This window comes from Pan paniscus, chromosome 13, assembly GCF_029289425.2.
Source record: "Pan paniscus chromosome 13, NHGRI_mPanPan1-v2.0_pri, whole genome shotgun sequence".
NCBI classification, from domain to species: domain Eukaryota; kingdom Metazoa; phylum Chordata; class Mammalia; order Primates; family Hominidae; genus Pan; species Pan paniscus.
Genome location: NC_073262.2, coordinates 97,678,172 through 97,700,582, shown reverse-complemented (window position 1 = coordinate 97,700,582; position 22,411 = coordinate 97,678,172). Strand labels below are relative to the sequence as shown.

General features: G+C 33.6%; 1 long non-coding RNA gene across 1 annotated transcript in view; it reads left to right on the top strand.

The window, feature by feature from the left end:
- The window catches only part of LOC129397297 (uncharacterized), a 254,460-nt gene that overhangs the window by 145,432 nt on the left and 86,617 nt on the right, over positions 1 to 22,411 (top strand). The window contains exon 6 of the long non-coding RNA XR_008624565.2: positions 2,292 to 2,360. This is a non-coding gene — a long non-coding RNA (uncharacterized LOC129397297). The remainder of the gene's footprint in view (positions 1 to 2,291; positions 2,361 to 22,411) is intronic.

Genomic DNA, 22,411 nt, shown 5'->3' with positions numbered 1-22,411 from the left:
TCCTTATTCATATTGCAGGCTACCCTGAGAGTGTGTTGATATATTTTAGTGAAAAAAAATTGAGGGTAATTGAGAAATTCACGTGAGGATGACTACATGCTTACCTTATTTGACATGATTAAAGTACAAAACTTTATTCTAAAATGTTGACACATTTTAAAACATAAAAAAGTGATATTGCTTCTATTCCATTAACATAATTCAATTTTTCTTATATTCTTTCTGTTGTTAATATTTCATAATTAAAATCTATTTTATATTTCTGCTGTTTCAAAGGTTAGATAGACATCCTTGGACATTAACTATCTGTCAGCTTATAGGATGGGATTGAAAATTTAATTCTTCCTTTTTATTAAACTTTAATGGACAATTTCACAGTTTTGAGTTTTTTGTGACATGCTCAATACAATGGCTCTTTGATCTGCAAGAAGTATTGAAAGAATAAAGACATAAGCTCACAATGTATTCATGCTTTTGTTGTAAAAATGTGCATCATTACTGGGTGACTAAAGAAGAAGCTAACTAATAAAGGTATAGATTTTTTTTTCTTTTCAAAATGGTAACAAATGTGATAGTTAAAATTTTATAATGGTTTCTTTATTTTTGAAACTATGCTACGGAAGACTGTCATAGACACTGTGAATAGTTCAGGGAATAATGTCAGACTCATGTGCCAACTTGGAATGAGGACTACTAAAATAAAATTATAATTTCTGTTTCTTCATGTTTGATGTAGTGTTAGCCTATTTCAATTAAATCATTTCCTTACTCGTTCATTAAAAAACACTGAAACTTGCATTTAACAAAAATTAATATTACATCACATGCATTTTTATAGTTCATTTAAACTCATCTATTATGTCATTAAATACTTTATTTATTTATAATGAAATGGCTTATTAAATAGTTAAGAGCATAAATATTTTATAATACCTAAAAAAGTACTTTATCCTTTTAAAGCTATATGGATATTAATATACCTTTAGGTAAAAGCAAGGTGAAATATGGGAGAGCACATCTTTTTCAATGCATAATATTTTCCTGAAAATTTTGAAAACTGAAAGATATTGAATTGTCTATTTTATAATAATTAAAACACTAAATGAACGTTTATTTATTTCCATCTGTACTTTCTCCCCCAAAATAATTTATATTGAATGTATTTGGAAAACATTTGTTTTCTATGTTGTTAAACAGTTAACATTTCTGTACTTTGAAGATGAATAATACAGTAAAATATAGAACATAAAAGCAGGGATCTATCACCTTATAGATAGACTAATTCTGATGAGCGAAGGAAAAACAATTTAGCCATGTATTAAACCTATTGTTGATTATTGATTACAAATTATGTATTACATTGCCACTCTGATTGTTCAAAATGATTTGTTGAAAATAGTCAACACAACTCTGTACAGTTTCAAGATTTTTGGAAAATGGAGGTCATCTTTGTAGAAGCAACGAATTATTTCCACAGTACAAAGCAGCGATTCTCAAACTCCAGTATACATCAGAATCACATGGAAGACTTACTGAAACAAGCTGGCCCAGAGTCACATTTTGAGAACCTGTGGTAAAGAGAAATTATAATGTTCATAATCATTACATGGGAAGTTTTGAAAATGTAGTTTAACTCCCAAAGGTTTTGGTTCAGTGTGTCTGGGTACCAAATGTCCATCTGATTATGCCAGTGGTCCTGGAAAACATATTGAGAAACACAATCACAGAGATTAGGTAAAAGAAATTATTGTACCACTTGGTCAAAAGGTAGAGAATAAAGAGATATTGAACCAATTCAACAGATTTTGAATGTTTCTCATTTTATGATGTTAAATTTTGCAGGCTTTCAGGTATTTCATGAATTGGTGGGAAGATGCTGCACTTACTTATTGGAGATTTAATTAGCTTCAGGTTCAGACACTTAAAGGAAATGAGCTGACTACACAAAACAGGATCAAATGCTGCCTGGATCAGAATCACTTTCCCCTGGCTCCTTGGTTCTCTAGATAGAATCCCACAGGTTTGTGAAAACCGCAGATTTTTAAAAAATCAGAACTTAGTTGACCACAATTAATGGGAAAATTTAATGAATAATCTATTTGCTTCTACTTCAAGAAACGCTTACAAATATTATGGTTTTCTTATTCTTTTTTAAAATTAAAATTTATTTTCCAAATTTTAATCCATTCAGTTTCAGCTCTGACACATTTCAGCTTGAAAGTTATCAGTTCCATCTTTACAATGTGAAAAAAGCTGAACAAACTGAAAATCATCTTTTCTTGGACCCACAGGAGAAGTGATATCAAAAGACAACGACTACACCAAAATTTGGAGAAAAAGGTGAATCCAGACAGTCACAGGTGAGATCTGCCGACCTGGAGCAGAGCTGCTAGATCCATAAGCTGGTAGGAAATTTTAAGTGGTAATTTTGATAAATTCAGGTTGAGTGTGGACTGTCTTGAGGGTGAGAGAACCCTGGGGGCTAGTGCATATTAGCTTGAAAATCTTATGGGGTACACCACTATTTTGTAGATTTTCCCTTTAGGAATCATGCCAGTTTCTCACTGTAAAGAGTCAAGATATCTTCTAGTATCTCTGGCAGGAGTAGAGGAGATGGTGAAACCCTATCTCTACTAAAAATACAAAAAATTAGCCAGGTATGGTGGTGCACACCTGTAATTCCAGCAACTTGGGAGGCTGAGGCACAAGAATCACTTGAACCTTGGAGGCAGAGGTTGCAGTGAGCAGAGATGGCGCCGCTGCATTCCAGCCTGGGCAACAGAGCAAGACTCTCTCTTTAAAATATACAGGTCATAATATAATGCAGAAAAGTGTATGTGTTCATACCTGTACCCTTTTTAATAAAGCCAACTTCATTAGCAATTGGTATAATTCATTTCCTGATAATAGAAACCGGCTTGTGATGCTTGAACTAATTTCAGCATCAGCAAGGATATTTGGGAGTGAAAGCAGTGGTTCTGCTTAGTATTCCTGAATGACAGTAATGTCAAAGTGCTCTCATATCCCAAAAGGCTCATTTTCTTTTTGATCACGAGTGCTTTTGATCCTGAGTTTGGTCTAAGTGCAACCATCTCAAGTCTATTTTCCTGCAAGTTCTATTGAAGCAGAATGTAGTCCATGAGATGTTATACCTAATTCACCTTGTGAAAGTTTAGACTAGAGGTTTCAATCTCTTGTTCCATCCCTTCATATATATATATATATATATTTTTTTTTTTTCATGTTGCTCTGCAATGCCTTCAGTTATCAGCAGAGTATATTCCCTGCCCTATTGGTCATGTGATTTGCTTGGCCATGCATTTTGCTTGGCCAGTGGAATGTGGATAAAAGCATAGTATGTTGAATTTTAGTTGAGATATCAGTAGACATCAATTGTTTGTACTCACCTTCTTTGCTTCTGTGATTACCGCAAACATTGCGTGCTCTAGATGGCTGCTATACCATCAGTCTGGGTTTGAGGATGTGAGACAAATGGAGTAAACCTGGACCCACCAAAGCCTGGAGTCCAGCCTGTCCCAACTGAGATCAGTCTAGATTATTGGAACTTCAGATAACCTGCAGAATTCATGGCCTGAAAAATAGATGTTAGTTTATGCCATTGAGATATTGATATTTTTACATAGAAATAACGAATATACACCTTTTGGTTCTTAAATCCAAACCTATAAAAGTAATAATGAAATGTTTTATATATGCATATTATTTTTAACCCAAAGAGGGACAAATAATTTATGCTTTGTAATGCTTTAATTATTCTCATTATGTACTCACTGTTCTCACTACACTCACTATAAAAGATGTCTCTGTTATACGAAAGTGACAGAGTATTTAATGTGGCTGGTTTAGCCTATGCTTAATCCACTGAATCTGTGAAAAGCAGTGAAACTAGTAAAACTGGCTATTTAACTAGTTAGGTGTTGGACTGAATACATTCAGTCAAAATGTGAGGTGATCTTACCTGAATAGGAAGAATCATATTCCCAACTAATAGTTTATTACTCTTTTTCATGTTAAGTCTTTGGTTAAAAATGGACACACTTAATTGGATATTTTAGTATTTCCCTATAGACAGATGATTGTATTACTCAGATATTTTATTTATTCATCCGCTATCTTTCACTTTTTTATAAGAACTATTTTTCTTAATGCTTTTCTATGCAGAAACTTTTTCTCTTTTATTTTCTTACTGTATTCCCCATACTGAGGTTCCTTATTCTCTATTCTTTAATATCTTGTTTCAACTTACATTTTTTTGCATGATTGCAGTGTGTCATATATTTTTGCTTCTAATCCTGATTATTTTATTTTGTTTACAGCTGTCTGGGAATTGCAGGAATAGTCTTTTCAAACTTTTCTCAGTTCTTGGTTCCCAGCATGTGCTCAATAAATGTTGATTGAATGAGTGCTGATGATCTAACCAAGAAACCATCATCTTGTCTAAGCTCTTTCTTTTTCTCAAAATTGCTTATGACTGAAAACAAAAGTCAACAGCAGAAGCTGTTTCCTAAAGTTTGTGTGTGATTCAGCAGGCTTGAGGTTCATCTGGGCTCATCCCAGGACATCCAAGTCTTAACAGCTGACGCTCAGCTCAGGCAGGATTGGCCGGCTCTGTCAATGACCACTGGTACCTTTTCTCCGGAATTAAGCTCCTCAGATTGTCAAAACCCTAACGTGAATGACATCTTACTTGGTGATTGTTAGTTCAGCAGAGAATTCCAACACTGTCATATCATCTAATTTTACTATTGACTTATATTTTTAACCAGTAATTATAATTTCTAACAAGCAGAGGACTTCTTCATTTCTAAGAATCCTTGTAAACTCAGTGACTGCGTATCCTTATTAGATCAGGTGTTTGGAATGAAACTAAATATCTCAGGTAATATTTACTAAGTGAAGCTGCTGATAAAAAGTTAAACTATTATAAAAATAAATCTATATAAATAAGTTATCTATACTAGTAAAACTGGCTATTTAACTAGTTAGGTGTTGGACTAAATACATTCAGTCAAAATGTGAGGTGATCTTACCTGAAGAGGAAGAATAATATTCTTAACTAATAGTTCATTACTCCTTTTCATAGTAAGCCTTTGGTTAAAAATGGACATGTATAAAAATAAAATAAAAAACATTCATTCCTAGCATCCCGACCAATGCTCATAATAGTGAAAATATGAATTTAGACAAAAATATTTAATTTACATCAAAGCAATTGTTTTGTCATATTAATACAGGTACTTAAAATAAGAATCTCTTTTAATCACAAAACTCTAAAATAATATTGTCTACGCAGATTGTTGAGGCAGTGTTTTGTTTTATTCTTAATAACTTGCAATCAAAATTAGGAAAAAAAATGTTCTTAGGCCTAACCATCTATGGTAAATAGTCCTTTTAATCATCACATATCCATTAAATGTTTAGGACTTGACCTTTGTGGAATCATAGTGAACCAAAAGCTCTTTGGTATATTCATTGAATGACTCCCAGGGAGAGCCTGAGGAGCTTAAATGCCAGTTTATCTTGTGAAATATCAGACTTGAAAGCGAGGCTCGCACACCTGCCATGAGGCATTAGCAGGAGCAACAGAATCAGCAGCCCAGAGTAATGTAAAAACAGAGGCTCATTCAAACCCTCTATTCCACCTAAAATAGTATTGAATTTCATCTCTCCCTGATGCTTTGGGGGCTTTATTCTTTATTCAGGGCTTACTTGTCCTGCACACTGAACCAGCAATTCTTTCTGTCTACATCAATATCTTAATTCTTCCTCCTCTTAATTAAATCAATGGCAAGTAGGTGATTCTTTTCATTTATCATAGTTATTCCTCAGACCTTTAAGATGGGATAGACTATGTGAGGACATAAAGAATAAAAATGTGGCAAGAATTAGGTAACAGAAAGATAAAAACACTAAAAATAGAATTAATTTACTTATTCATAGTTCATCTATTCAACAAATACTTTTTGAGTACTTAGTATATATAGACATTGTTCTAGGCTCCAAAGATATGGTAACAAACAGTATGTTTAAAAATGAATGGGGAAACAAGGGAGATAAAGTAAGATATAAGAACAGAGATAAGAGGTAATGGTAAAAAATATACTTTTATATCTTTATTTCTGTCTAATAACTCTGTTTTCCTTTCATTACTTATCTTTGCCACATATTTTTACCTCTCTTTTTTAAATCATGAGGTCCATATGTTCCCAGGAAATATCACTGTGCAGAGTGATTGCTTTATATTTCAGTAGTTGAGCACAGAAGGCAAATGTTGTTTTGAAATTAATTCAAGTTTCAATGTGATTCACTTAAATATATTTAACATTTGAAATCAGACTGATTTCATCATTGGATTAACTGATCAGACACTGAAAAATAACTTATTGTTGGATTACTTTCCTAATGCTTAATGGAAACAGTTATGAGATTTTTTTAGTTAATGGTCTCATTGGGATAGTTTTCTGTGATGTCACGTATGGAAGAATTGGCTCATGCCCTATTGTACAGAATAAGCACCTATTAAAGAAAAAGTTACAGAATCCCTGAAGTTGAGAATAAAGACGACTGGGGAATATACTTTCTTGTATAATTTATGCTAATTTAACAACCCAGAAGTCTCTGATTAACACAGCAGGAGCATGCTTATTTTAATACTTCTTATTCAAAAAACTAGTAATCATTTGATACATGCTCAGCTATAATGAAATGTTCTAAAGGACTTCCTAAAGCTTCTCAAGAGAGAAACTGATTTTTTAAACCTCCAAAGTAAAATTGTGCAGGTTTGGAGAAATGCTATATAAAGAATGCTAATGGTTGTTTTGTTGCCGTTGTTTTAGGAGTCATCAATACTTTGTGTGATAGACTCCAGGGTGGTTTCCAATATTCTCCTCCCCTTCCTTTGTATAATCCCCTCTCCTTGAGTACAGACAGAGCTTGTGATTTGTTTCTAGCCGATAGAATATGGCAAAAGTGATGGAATGCCATTCCTTTGATTAGGTTATATTATATAAGTCTTAGAAGACTGGACACTCTCTCCTGCTAGCCTTGAAGAAGCAAGCTGTTGCAGTATGAACAGCCTAAGAACAGGGACATGTAGCAGGGACCTAAGGGTGGCTTTGAGGAGCTGAAGATATTTCAGCCATACTGCCACAAGGAAATAAATTATACCAACACCCACATTTAATCTGTTGCAATGCATTGTTTTGTTTAAAATATATTAAGCAAGATTTTCTTTCACATATAGTTGAAAAAGGTAGGATTATTTTCAAAACCTTTTCTTGATACCACCATTTGGAACTGCTAGGTTCTTAAAAGTTAGTTGCAACATGCAATCAGAAACCATATGAATGAATTTTGTACTCTGTGACATTAAAATCTTTTGGCCCTTATTGATTTTTTTTTTTAGATGGGGTATCTCACTCTATTGCTCAGGCTGGAGTGGAGTGGTGCAATGATGTGATCATACCTTACTGCATGCTTGAACTCCTGGCTTTAATCCTCCCACCTCAGCCTCCCAAGTAGCTAGGGCTATAGATGTGAACCACCATACCTGACTCAATTTTTTTATTTTTTATATTTTTTTAACATCATGGATTGGTCATGTGGAAAACATTGGTTTACTGAGTGATGCAAATATTCTAAATGTCAACATATTTGATTTTACAATGTGAAAAAAGTCACATTTGTTAATATCACCACTGATCTCATCAGAAGATACATTTTGAGGGAAGTTATCATATGGTAGATATAAATTTTTCAAAATTTTGCTTTTTGTTGGAAAGCTTACATTTTTGGCAACAAACATAAGGTGTCTTCCTTGAAGTCACAGGCTCACTTCAATTATTTCCAAGAAAATGTCTGTCAAATGCTTAAGATGCACAGAAAATACAGAAGTCAATATGCTTTTCTTGTTTTTGGTTCTTAGTAATAATATTTCTCTTTAACGTCAGCAAGAAGATCAATTAATAGTCAAATTGAAGTTTTGGATTAACTGTTTATTACATAGATTTCACTCTGCCTTCTCTACAAATGTCGTTTATAAAATAGCATGCTGAGATATTAATTTATTGGTAGAATTTTTTCTTCATATGTGACATTTATTTTTTGATCTGTAGTACTTCTTTTGCAGTGGAAAATATTTTTTTCCTCCTTTAGAAAAACAAATAGTCATGGTTATTGACCAAAGCTAATATTTCATTTACTTTAAAAATATTTACTTAAAATCAATTTTTGTTTCATATTATATTAGAAAGATTTTTTTAAATGAGTTATTTGCATCTAAAATTTCAGTTCATGTCTTAAGCTCTGTAAGCTTAATGAGCTGTGTGTGGGCCACCATTCTCTCTGCGCTTATGTGGTAATTTCCTGATTAATACTAATTAATGACATGTCACTGTTCTTTTAAAATGAATGATGAAAATGATTATTCAACCCTGATATTGAAATCACTCAGCAACTTGGCACCAGATCTCTGTGTCAGGAGGCAGTGCCAGGCTCACGAGGACTTCGTGTTATTTCCACTTGCTGCTACAGTAAACTGGAATTAAATGATGTTTGTTTTTAGGTAGACTAGGCCTCAAAAGGCATGATGGATGATTTAGCTGCCTTTCATAGCTTCTGTTTGATTTATTTATAAACGGCTTTAGGTGGTAAATTAGGTAAACTGCGTAGCCTCAGAACAGCTAAGGAGGACTTGCTTAACAAAGAGTTCAGAAATACAGACCTGTCTTGAACATTATTTTCTCCCATCTTTACCATTTCGTTCCATTTTCATACATTCAGCCATTCTGTTTACTCAAGGTCAGGGTTTTTAGAGGAGAGTCTTCACTACTCAGAGTTCTTGATGTTGCTTCTCCACATAGTTACTATTTTGGTAACAATTGGGGTAATTATGCAGATAAATGATCTGCCAATTTAGAAAATTTTGTTTGGTGTGTGTGTGTATCCATATATTTTGTGTATGTATGTATGTGTGTGTGTGTGTTTTTGTATGTATCCACATATTGTATGTGTGTATGTATGTATGTTGCAAATTTCTGGGAAACAGTAAATACATATCGTTTGGGTCAAAGAATAACAGCTTTACCAAATTTAACTGTTTACACATAAAAACTACTATTTTATATTAAAACTGCTAATAATAGATGCATATCAGCTAGGTAAATGAAAAAGTAATCAAAGGTATAATTTGTTGGAATCCCAATAAATATCACTAGCAAAGCCTATCTCAAAAAACAAGCTGGTTTTATTCATAATATTTCTGGCAAGGTAGAATGCTGTTAAGCACAAAGTTTTAATAATACCTATAAAAGGAAAGTTGCCGAATTATTTGTATAAATCTGGCACCAGGGTTAAGGTTAGAAATTTGGTGGTTTTTTGAGGTAGACTTCACAAGCAAGGAAACTGCTAGAGAGATAAGCTAAAATAGCCAGATGGGATTACTTTTGATTGTCTGGGGGCCTTCAAGTTAACACTTCACTGCATTTTGTATTTTCTTATTTTCAGAACTATGAAAATGGGGTGGTTTATTTAATTTTGAAGTCGGAGTAGATTTTCATTTGTTAGATTTTCAAGTTGAGATTTTATTTCTCATCTTCTCTTTAGTCATCCTTTAGCCAGAACTGCAAGTTTGACCATCTACCAAGGTGCTCAGTCCAGATCTAAACTGTGGTTGACGTTTGTCACATTCATTGACATTTGGACTTCAATATAAGCTAGCTCTTGCTTCTGTTGAGTTATTATTGTATTATTTGGAGACAGAGTGGAATTTAGGATAATGGAGACCACCATTTCAGAATTGGAACAGAGACTGTCTTCGTTCGTTTATGCTGCTATAAAGAAATACTTGAGGCTGGGTAATTTATAAAGGAAGGAAGTTGATTTGTCTCAGCCCCTGTAGGCTGTCCAAGAAGCATGATACCAATATCTGCTTCTGATGAGGGCCTCAAGGAACTTCTCCTCATGGTAGAAGGTGAAGGGGAGCTAGCATGTACAGATCTCATGGTGAGAGAGGAGCTGAAAGAGTAGGGAAAAGGTGCCAGGCTCTTTTCAACAACTAGTGCTCTCAAGAACTAAGAGTGAGAACTCACTCACTCCCTTGGAAGCCATTCATGAGGGATCCACCCCCATGATCCAAACACCTCTCACCAGGCCCATCTCCAACACTAGGAATCAAATTTCAACAAGAGACTCAGCAGGGCCAAACAAAACATGTCTAAATCATAGCAGAGAACAATACTAAAAAAAGGATTGTGATGAGATTTTGTAGTTGATGCTAGGTCAGGAGCCAACTGTGCCAAGTTAAACCAAGAGCACAAATTTCAACCCTAATTTCAAAATTCAGCAGAACTAGATAGAGTGGTATTAGCCAAATTTCCTAATTTTCTAATTTTTTTTTCTCAAATAGTTTTAGTTACCTTTAAGACCCCAGAAAGACTTGTAGGGATAATGGCACAAGATTTTCCCCTGATATGTCATGTGCTCCAACTTGAGAGGACAATATTACATCTAGGGCTGCTGTTCTTTGGACCACAATCTTGTGAACTTCTTGAGTGAGAAGATAATATGTTTTAATGATATTGCCTATATCTCCTGCCAATCTCTGAACCATAGTAAGTAGGATATTAGGATGGTCCCTGTTTTTTCGTGTGTGTCCTGTTGGAAAGCTTGAGAAAGAGAGGGTTAAGAACAAAAAAATAGATATCCAGAATTCCACAATTTCACATCAATGAATAAGACTTGGGTCTCAATCAAAGCCCAGACATTCTTCTTGATTTAACTTAGCTGAGGATCTCTCTCTCTCTCTCTTTTTCAAGAAAGCGAATTGATAGGCCAATATGGACCAAGAGTGATATCAGGGATTACCTCAAAAGCAGGTGCCTGTTTCCAACATTGAAGAGAGAGGCAGCAAGTCTCTCTTCAATTTGTACTTTGTAGCAAATAAGCTTTTCAGATGAAAATACACTACTAGGCATTGGTGACCACCTGATGATCAATTTTTAGCCAAAATATTCCCATAAGATTGTTTGTGTTACATGGTTACAATGTCACTCTGCAAGAGTGGTCTCACACCAGACAGAGGAATTAAAGAGCAAAAAGTGGATCTATACTAAAAGAGCATGAATTAGGTAGGGCCTGAGTAGTATGTTTCTTTGGAAGGTTTATAAAAATAAGGCAGTTTGACTTGCATAGAATCCATTTCTTAGTTCTTCACCAAGTTTTAGTTCTGTGAATGTTTAGTTATGAAGTCTAGCTCCTATGAAAAGCCCCAGGTTTGTTTTATGGAGACAGAATCTGCCAATATTACGTATCATGTGATAAAGATCTTTTGACTTTGTCTAGTCTAGGGTTATGTTTGCCATTTTGTGTTTGAGTACAAATACTCATGAAATTAACTGATTTTCAACTGGTATAAAAGGAAGCTGGATGGCATCCAAAGAAAATTAGAAACAATTTGACTTTTGATTTGATTGCATGTTTTAGCCAAATAATGAATACATCATAGCCAGGAATTAGATGAGGAGTGAGAAGAACAATAATAGGAATAGGGACATTAGTGGGGCAATAGTAAAGGGGCTACCAGTATCTCAGCTATCCAGAACCTTAAACCCACAGAGAGAAAAGAAGATAGCTAGGAAAATAAAGAATAACTCTATGCAGATTAAAGAAGCATTATTATTTGTGTTACACAGATTTTTAGTAGAGACTATGGGCATCAAGAATCATCTGCTCGAGCCAAAATTCCTGGTGGAAGGTGTCTGCTTTATGACATCAACTACTTCTGAGAAATATCTAGGTATCCTCATCTGGAGGTAACCCAAGAGTTTAGATTGGCATATGGAATTGAACATGTTAAATTGTAGACCATGGACCCAAGTGTCAACACACTGAAGTCTGATTACTGTATGTATACTTAACAGTACCCAATAAAATTGTTTCCAACAAGGTTCAAGGGCAGCCTTTCTTTGTTAACTTTTTCAAAACACCAAAAATTCAGGTTGAAGATTTTGTAATGGCTGAAAACAGGGATATTGTGGAGAGATAGTTTTAATTCTTGATGATGAGACAGTATCATGAATTAGCCTTTTATAATATTTAACTAAGCTTAAAGAAGATTCAGGGCTAAAATAGGTATGTAGATATCCTCAGATGATTCAATTTTTTCAGTATTATGTTGATTATGAGTCAGAAACAAACCACAACTTTACTCACCATGTTATTTTTTCATGGTAACCAACTTTTGTCTTTCATGATGGTAACTTTTCCTGAATAATTTTTGTGAATGTCCATTTGAGGCTATCAGTGCCAATAATCAAATATTTGGCCTCACCAAATTTATCTTGGGTTTTCCAACCAGATAATTCATAGTATTTTTCTCAGAATTTTAGGCTGAATTATCAGCTTTTATAATAGACTCTTTGGAAAAATACATAGATTTATCCCTTAATCTTTGAATGGTCCTTATGGGGGGACCTATGTCAAGGGAGCTTTTTTTTTTTTTTTTTTTGTAAATAATAATGATTAGCTAGGGCATTTTCAGTAGCTTCTAGAGCTTTGGTGTCTGATACGGTAGGCATTGTCCATATGTGGCTATTGAACACTTGAATTTTGGCTAATCCAAATGGGGATGTACTGTAAGTGTGAAGCACTAAACTTTGAATGCTTAATAGAAAAGAATGTGAAGTATCTCATTAACATTGTTATATTAGTTATAATACACTTTAAGATAATATTTTGAACATATGTGTTTAAATAAAATATATTATTCGAATTAATTGCATATTTAAATTTCTATGTGGCAACTAGGAAATTCAAAAATACATATATGGCCAATATTTGTGGCCTGTTATGTTTCTCCCAATTAGCCATGTTACAGAATTTATGTTACATACTGTGAGCTTCAATTTAAATTATATCTAATTGCTTTGACAATTGAAGGATTTTAATAATTCATGTGTTTTCTGCCTACTTTCACTGGGGGCATCAGACATGAGGAAATTTCCTTTTTCCACATCATGCCAAAATCATGTATGACCCTAAAAGGATATCTGCTACTGGTACAGATATTGGTTCTTTGGCAATTTAGAAAATTGTGACTTTCTCTAGAAATTTTGGCTAAATAGCTGGGAAGGGATTGAATTCTAAAAGTTATACAGAGATGGGTCTTGCATATCCAGCCTGGTATTTTCTTTGATCATTCCTTAAGTAAATGCCATCTATAAAACTGTTAGGTGGGGAATTTGTGTTATTGTGTCTGTGAACATTGGTGCACAAATCTTTGAGGTAAATGTGTTTTTACATCTTTTGGGGAAATACCTAGAATGAGGTTGCTGGGATATATGGTAAATGCAAGTTTATGTTTTTTTTTTTTTTTTTTTTTGGTATAGATTTAAGGGGTTTAAATGCAGTTTTGTTTACATGGATATATTTTGTAGTGGTGAAGTCTGGGCTTTTAGTATAGCCATCAATCAAATAATGTACATTGTACCCATTAAGTAATTTCTCATCCTTCACCCCCTCCTATCCTCCCACCCTTCTGAGCCTCCAGTGTCTATTATTCCACACTCTATGTCCTGTATGCATGTTATTTAGCTTCCACTTATGAGTGAGAATATGTGGTATTTGACTTTCTGTTTCTCTTCCCATAAGATAATGGCCTCCAGTTCCATCCATGCTGTGCTGCAAAATACATGATTTTATTTTCTTGTGGTTGAATAGTATACCGTTGTATACACACACACACACACACACACACACACACACACATACACTACATTTTCTTTATCCAATCATCTGTTGGTAGACAGTTGACTGATTCCATATCTTTGCTATTGTGAATAGTGTTGTGATAAACATATCTGTGAAGGTGTCTTTTTTAACGTAATAATTTCTTTTCTTTTGGGTAGATATCCAGTAGTGGGATTGCTGGATCAAAGATACTTCTATTTGCAGTTCTTTGAGAAACCTCCATACTGTTTTCCGTAGAGGTTGTACTAATTTACATTCCCGCCAACATTGTATAAGCGTTCCTTTTTCTCTGTATCCACACCAACATCTGTTATTTTTTGACATTTAGTAATAGCTATTCTGTCTGGTGTAAGATGTTATCTCATTGTGGTTTTAATTTGCATTTCTCTGATGATTAGTGATGTTAAGCATTTTTTCATATGCTTGTTGGCCATTTGTATAAAATTGCCAAACTATTTCCCAGAGCAACTGTATTACTATGTAGTATCACTGGCAGTACAGAAGAGTGCCAGTTGCTCCACTTCCCTGCCAAATTTGATGTTTTCTTTTACAATTTTGTTTTAATTCTAGTGGGTATATAGTAGTATCGCATTGTGGCTTTAGTTTGCATTTTCTAAAGGCCTATCATGGCAAATATCTTATATGTTCCTAATTGGCATTTATATTTCTTTTTTATAAAGTGGCTGTTTAGTTCTTTGTTCATTTTTGTTGGGTTGTAAGAGCTTTTTAAAATCTATATTCCATATGAGCTTTTAAAAATCTATATTCTAGATTAAGTTTTTAAAGCAGGTATATGTTTTACAAATATTTTATATTAGTCTATGACTAGTCTTTTCGTTTCCTTAACAGTGTCTTTCAAAGAACATAAATGTTTAGCTTTGATAAAGTACAAATTATTTTTTTCATTTACTTGTTTTATTTGTATCCCACTTAAGAAATGTTTTTCTACCCTATGACTGAGAATTTCTACTACATTTACTTTGAGACATTTTATAGCTTTGACTTTTACATGTAGGTATAGATTAATTTTGAGTTTCTCCCCACTGAAATAGCTTGATAAATTTATTGGAAAAAATCTGTTGACCACATATAGGTTGGTTTATTTCATGTTCTGTTTGGTTCCTTTACTCTATATGTCTATCCTTGTGCCAATATTACAATGACTTGATTGCTGCACCTTTATAGTAAGTCTTGAAATTAAGTAGTGTTCTCAAACTTTAACAAATTTTATAATGTTATTTTGGCTTTTCTAGGTCCTTTGAATTTTTATGTAAAGAAATCAGTCAATCTAAAAACACTGTTAGTATTTTATATAGTGTTTGAGTTGCATACATAGACCAATTTGGGGAGAAATTCCATCATAATAATATTGAGCCTTCCAATCCTTGAATGTGGTAGAATTGTCCATTTATTTAGCCTTCTTTAATTTCTCTCTGCATTATTTTATTGTTCTCATTGTGTAAGGCCTAGAACATATATTATTAAATTCATCTCACAGCATTGTTTGTTTTTAATGATATTTTAAATGCAATAGTTTGTATCTCATTTCCAAGTGACTCTTAACATATAGAAGCACAATGGTTGTTTGATATTTATTTTTCATACTGCAAAATAGATAAACTCATTTGTTAGTTCTAATAGAATATTTTTTGTAAATTGCTTAAGGTTTTCTACATAAATGAACTTACCATTGGCAAATAAAAAGTTTTCTCTCCTCTTTCTAATCTCTATGGTTTTAAAAATTAATTTTATTGCCTTCTTTGGCATCTACGTTAAGGGAATCAGTCATTTAGGCAAAATTTACACATTATCAGTATGGAATTTTTCATGGATTATCTGGTAGTATTAGCCCATCAGTATTCTTGTAAAGGCCAACTCTTCAATTTTGTTTTGAAGCTTGTATAGCATGGGTATAGAGATGACTAATTCAACAATAATTTGTTTATTGGTAGGAGAATTTTCTGGGTCTTCTGAAAAAAGTCTCTTGTTTACAGCTCCCTTTATAGAGTAAGTTTCTGTTGATGAAATTGGCACAAGTATTATTTAGTTTTCTCTTCTTTATGTTTAGAAAACTCTTTGAAAATGGCATGAAGTTCAGCCTGAAAGCAATATTTAGTTTCTTGAAGGAACTTCTTGAGGAAAAGGACATTCTTGTAGAGTATCCTTAAAGACAAAAATTCTTGTAGAGGCTTAAGGAGTGATAGAAGGAGGAGGTAGAAAAAGTGAAAGAGAAGATCAGAGATTGAAATGAGTTTCTCTTTAACCTTTGCAAAGTGACCTTTAAGGATGCTAATTTGAACTCTCTTTGAAGAGTATCTACATATCAATTTAAAAATGATTATTGGATGTTTTGATTCTTATTATCTTGTTAACCTGAAAGGTAATACACTGTTAGACATATCAAATGTTCCACAAAATGGCTTCTGTATTTTCAAATGGTCCTTGGTAAAAAAAAATTATGCCATTTAGAGAGATAGGTGCATGATGAGAGCTTAAGTGGATATAAGAATTTGTAGGACTGCTAGGAGGTGGTTTATATTAACTATTATACAAACCCACGAACAACATAAATATGTTTGGTTGAAAGTGTCTAGTTATAATATTCCATGCCCTTATTCCCCCATCTCTTCCTGATCGTCAGATCATCTGTACAACAACTGAACAATTGATGGTCCCCCACAGGCAGAATATATACGGAAGCAATCTACATAAGAGTAAACTTTTCAAATACAAGATAAAAGGTAGGTGGTGCTTACATAGTTTTGAAGGAGGACCCAAGGCAGTTTGTTGTAGAAAGGATGATTTTCTAATGAGAATTTTAACTTATTAGTCATTAGGGGAGATTTGGAGAATAGATTAAGTAGGGAGTATCTCTGTCTTCTATCCTATGAGTTTTCTTATGTAAATATACAACAGGAGATTACATTCTTTAGAAATAAAAAAAAATTAAGAGGCAAAAGTGATAGTAGGCAGCTTTCACCAAAGAAAATAAGTAGTTAACTTTGGTTAGAAATAAAAATATTCCCAAAGGACAAATTCCTAAGATGCAAGATGAACCCAGCAGGGGGCTTACTGCATAAAGATCAGAGCTTATCTCTTGCTGGAAAGTTATTTACCACAGCAGCCTAGAACAGGCTCCTGGCAGGAGTGGGTCAAGGGGTATTGGAAGTGCCAGACAGTCTCAAGTCAGAGGTCTTGGGCCTCATAAGAGGGGAGTTTTGAATAGGACCCAATGGAGCCTCATAAAATTGTATGGGTCCCCACAAAGATCAACAGAAAAACCATTATCAAAACCAAGTTGATTTTTATTAATCATCTTGTCAAGAAATAAATACAAGGTTTGGAAAGAGCAGTTACAAAGGAGGTTTTACGGAATTGAGACTGGCACATGGGAGACTTGCGTTTGAGTTTCTAAGGCAGGGAATGAAAAGGGACTGGATAACATGGGCAAACTGAAGTCACTTTTCATCATCTGGAGTCTACAGAGCAGGGCTTTTAAGCAAAATGTCTACTGAAACTTTTATGTTCTTATCTTCCCAGAACAGTTGCAGCAATGGGATTGATTCATGCTTGCTTTGCAGTTTTGATAAATTCCCATTTCTTAGGTTCTTTAGTTCAATTTTTATTACACAAATTGAATTGTAAGTTTACCTCATATTGCCTAGATAGCTATAAGTATCTCTTCACACCATTTGCAGTCACTAAGTTCTTTTCAATTCACATTAATTAAGATATAAAATTTAACAGTCAAAATGCTTTCAATATAGATTATAACCAAACACCTTTGTATAACCCCTGGAAGGTAAATTCACATGAATCTGTTTAGCATGTCAGGGGAACTAAAGGATGAAAATAGTGACTAAAATCAACACATAAGAAACATGACACCTAATGTTGTGGCTATGTTGAAAGGCATTCTGATATGGTTTGGCTGTGTCCCCACCTAAATCTCATCTTGACTTATAATCCCCATATTCCCCACCAGTCTAAGGAGGTGGGAGGTGATTGGATCATGAGGGCCATTTCCTCATGCTGTTCTCATGGTAATGAGTGAGTTCTCACAAGATCTGATGGTTTTATAAGGGGTTCTTCCCCCTTCACTCCTTGTATTTCTCTCTCTCCTGCCGCCATGTGAAAAGGTCCAAGCTTGCTTCCCTTTTGTCTTCCACCATGATTGTGAGTTTCCTGAGGCCTATCCAGCCGTGTGGAACTGTGAGTCAATTAAACCTCTTTCCTTTATAAATTACTCAGTCTCAGGTAGTATCTTCATAGCAGTGTGAAATACTGCTAATACACATCCTTAGGCCTTACCTCAAAATTCTGGGTAACATTTTGGTACCAGACACAAAGATTCTGGTTAGTATTTACACCATGAAACATTAGGAAAGGTATCCAAGAGAGATTTGGGGGCTTCCCTGTGTTGCTAATATGCTTCTTGAGAACTAGACTAGATTTGAATTAACAGGTCCAGGGGAGTCTGAATCCCAAAGCTGATTTTCTTGAAATTAGAAAATGAGTCCCATAAATTTGATGACACCAGTTTAGAAGCTTCCAACTCACACTAGACTCCTGAAGTGAAAGAAACAAATGAAAAAAAGAACAACAACAAAAATGAAACAAAACAAAACAAAAAAACAACTAGTGCTGCTCAATTCATAGAACTGCTATTATAACTCTATATTTTTGGTAAATATCGTAATACGTTAAATTTGTATAGCTTGTTATAGTTTACCCAACTCATCTGGTCTTCAATTTTTGGTATGATGGAAAGTCTATTATTCTCTTTTTATATATGGCAAAATTGAGGCTCAGGAAGATGAAGTGACTTGCTCAAAGTCACATGGCTAGCAGGTACTAGGTTTGGGATTCGAACTTATGCCTTTTGGTTGTAAATTCAACTCTTTTTATACTAAATTTTAGCAAAGGATATTGTGAAAATTTCTCCCTTGGTCATCACATATTTTAAGATCCATTTTCCATGGAAAGATGAACTTGAATTGGTATTAGCAACTTCTCCCCACCCCAAGTAATCATCATATACTTCTTCCCCAAATCTTTTACCCTGAAGATAGAAACAATAACTTTGTCAATACCATTTTAGAGACAATGGTGCTGATATTAGCAATGTAATACATTTTTTAAAAAGTCATCAAATGGTGTCATACTTATATAATTTTGGTCTGTTCATAAAACAGTTACCAGCAATTAAAAAAACACTGATGATTAGGCAACAATATTGATAAATCTCAGAGACATTAGGTTACCTAAGGCAGCCAGGCACAAAGTAGTACATTGGTAAGAACTATATACATTCATTTTTATGAACTAAGACAAGTAAAACCATCTATGTTGGAAAAAAAGTCAGAAAACTGTCTCTTGTTGGGGGATTGAAAAGAAAATTTTCTTGGAGACAGAAATTATCTATATTTTGATAAAGGTGTAGATTATATGGGTGTTATATATGTATCAAAAATAAAATTTAGTTTTATACTGAAGATTTGTGTATTTGTGTATTTGTAAATATTTAACTTAGAAAAAGACTTGCTTAAATTAGTTTGCTTTACCCAGTGGTATGGATTAGTTAATAATTCTGAAAACCATTTTTCTACTTTTTGTATCACTAGGCTTAAGCAAATTTATAAATATATCAATGATAGTAGAAATTGTAAGTAGCAGTATGAACTCATCAATGTGTGTGTATGTGTGTGTGTTTATTTAATCAAACTTAATGCCCATACTTAAGTGTCTAGATATCATTTTTCACTTAAAGGAATCAAGGACCTTTGGAATAAATGCTGACTCCGGGACTGGTGCAGAGAAAGTGTAAAATGACCCTAGAATGCCTTGTTGTGCCAGAAATTCATGAAGTGTTTAAGAAATAATTGGAAAAATCTCAAAATTTAGTAGAAGTCAGCTTGATGGGGTGCTCACTGGTCAACAATGGGGCAAGTTTAGCATGAAAATAATGACAGAAACAAAATGTACATTAATAATAAAAAATTCTGGGAGTTCACACTGTTATAAATTAATCAATTTGTTAATTAATGGGGGAAAAAGAAAAGCTCTTTCTTGTAGAAGAATGCAGGCTAATAAATGTCAAAGGAATAATGGAGTTAGAATATTACAATGGCTTAAAATTCGTGAGTGGAAGTTTGATTAGGAATAGGTTATTAATAGAGTCTCAAAGTATCTCCCCAGACATTACTTATTAATTATAAAGTAAAAAATGGAAAATTTACAGTGGAGAAACCAGGCAAACATCAGGAACCCACTGATTGAAGTTGACATCAATGATTTGGAGACAGCCAACATCATTTATTGATGATACGGTATACTCAGAAGGACACAAAATCCTGACAAAATATATAACTTGAATTTCACTGGGAGGAAACACCAAGCAACCTAAACTGAGGGCTATTCTACCAAATCACTGCCACATCAACTTTTCAAAAAATTAAATTAAGAAGACAATGAAAAGTTAAGAAACTCTTCCAGACTAATGGAGACTTAAGAGTCATGACAATTAAATATAGTATGAGATCCTGAATGCATCCTGGACAGGTAAAATCCAATAGCTATAAAGGACATTATTTGGTCAGCTAGTAAAAACTGATAATGGACTGTGGGTTAAATAGTGGTATTGAATCAATGTTATATTTTTCTCTTTTGCTAATTGGATTATGGCTAAGAAAATGCTCTTATTATAAAATGCACACTGAATAATTTAGGAGTAAAGGGGCATTATGTCTCCAATTTACTCTCAAAAGCTCAGAAGAAATTATGTGTCTATGTGTGTGTGCATACACATATGTGCCCTGGATGGGTGGGGAGAGGTGAGACAGAAAGAAAGGGGTAAGCAGAAGGAGAAGGTGAGGAAGAGTGAAAAAGCAAATTGAGCAAAATGTAAAAAAAATTGCTGAATATTGGTACAAGGTATAAGGGGTTTCTTGTATTATCCTAAAACTTTCATGCAATTATATTAACATGCAATGATACACATATGCACACACGCACAAAATCTATCAAAGGTAATACAATTGGATTCAGAAGTAAAGTTTAATATCTCTATTGCCAGGTATTTCTTCTCATCTTCTCTCTGTCCGCAGATATCTTTCTTCTCTTTTTATTCTTGATTTTATCAGGTTAATCGATCATCCAATCTTTTCCTTAGTCAGTCTACCCCAAACTGAAATTTGCAAATGAATTTCAATTCTTTGTCAAACTGAAATTATGCAATGTGGTTTTTCATATTTAAATGCTGCAGAAGATAACTCTGAAAGCAAGAAAGGATCAGGATAAAGAGCTGAGAATAAATGCACTTGCAGATAAACCATTCAATTCAGGTTAATATACATTGCACTATGCTTTTAAAGTTAGAAGGATAACTACAATGCACTTGTTTTCTTAAAGAAAGAATGTAGGAATACAACGATACTTTGTCTTCAAAAGTATAGTTTAATAAATTAGGTAAAAATTTTCAACTGAAAGGAGATATTTCTAAATATACCTTATTTTCTTTTAATGAATAATTTTGTTATCCTTTTATAGTAAATTATGCTCTTTATTTTAAATGGCGAGCTTTCTTTACAAGTGCAAAGAAAGATTTTCAGGCTTCCATTTTCTCTGGAGAGTTAATCAGATAGAAAAATCTTGTTGCCTAAGGCTTTTCACATTCAGATGAACAAAAATGTAGTCTAAATGATAGATACAAATCTATCATTTTTGTGATCTGATAGCATATATTAAGTTTCTGGCTTTGGCAATAAAAATAATGCATAATAACTAACTAAGAATACTAGGTCGGATACTCAAAATTTAAGAATTTTTTTTGAGTTTTATCTATCTATCTATCTATCTATCTATCTATCTATCTATCTATCTATCTATGTCAGTATGACCACCTATGGCCTTAATTTAGTAATAACAAATTGAAGCTAAGTGTTTTCTAAGTAAAATAGGTGGGTCTGTTAGATGATGTGTCTATCTAAGCTTGACTCTTCCTGTAATTTCTAGGAACATAGACATTATGAATGGGGATGACTGACTAGTTGTGTCTTTTTAATCAAGAGCTATTAGTTTTAAAAAATACTATATAAAAATTTTTCCAGATGAAAAAACATTAAATGACATAGACAAAATATTTTTAACATAGGTTAATAATAGTATTTTTACTAAAAATAGAGCTACTAACATAGTGCTTCAGCACAGTTTCAACCCCAGAAAGTCCAGTTTACATTTGAAAACATCATCATGTTATGAAAATATCAAGACTTGTAACTCTGACTTGAAATCAGTGCTAAGTTACAAGTTCTATGCTACTTATGCCATAGGATTTCATAGGATAATTGAATAGTTTTGGGATTTTTGTTTGTTTCTTTTTAGAAACTGTCTAGTCAAACACAATTATTTAAATCATAAAGTGACTGAATCAAAGTAAAGTAAAATATCTGTTCAAGGTCATATAGAAAATTCACTACCAGCAAGTTTATCCTAAAGTGTTTGAATCCAAGTCTTGATCTTTTAGAATTTTGAGGATAGCAGTTCACCTCACCAGGTTTGAGTAGAGTGTCATTAAGATAGTTCCAGGAAAACTGAGATTGAATTAAACTCCTGGGGTTTCCAAATGCTACCTCTTTGGAACATC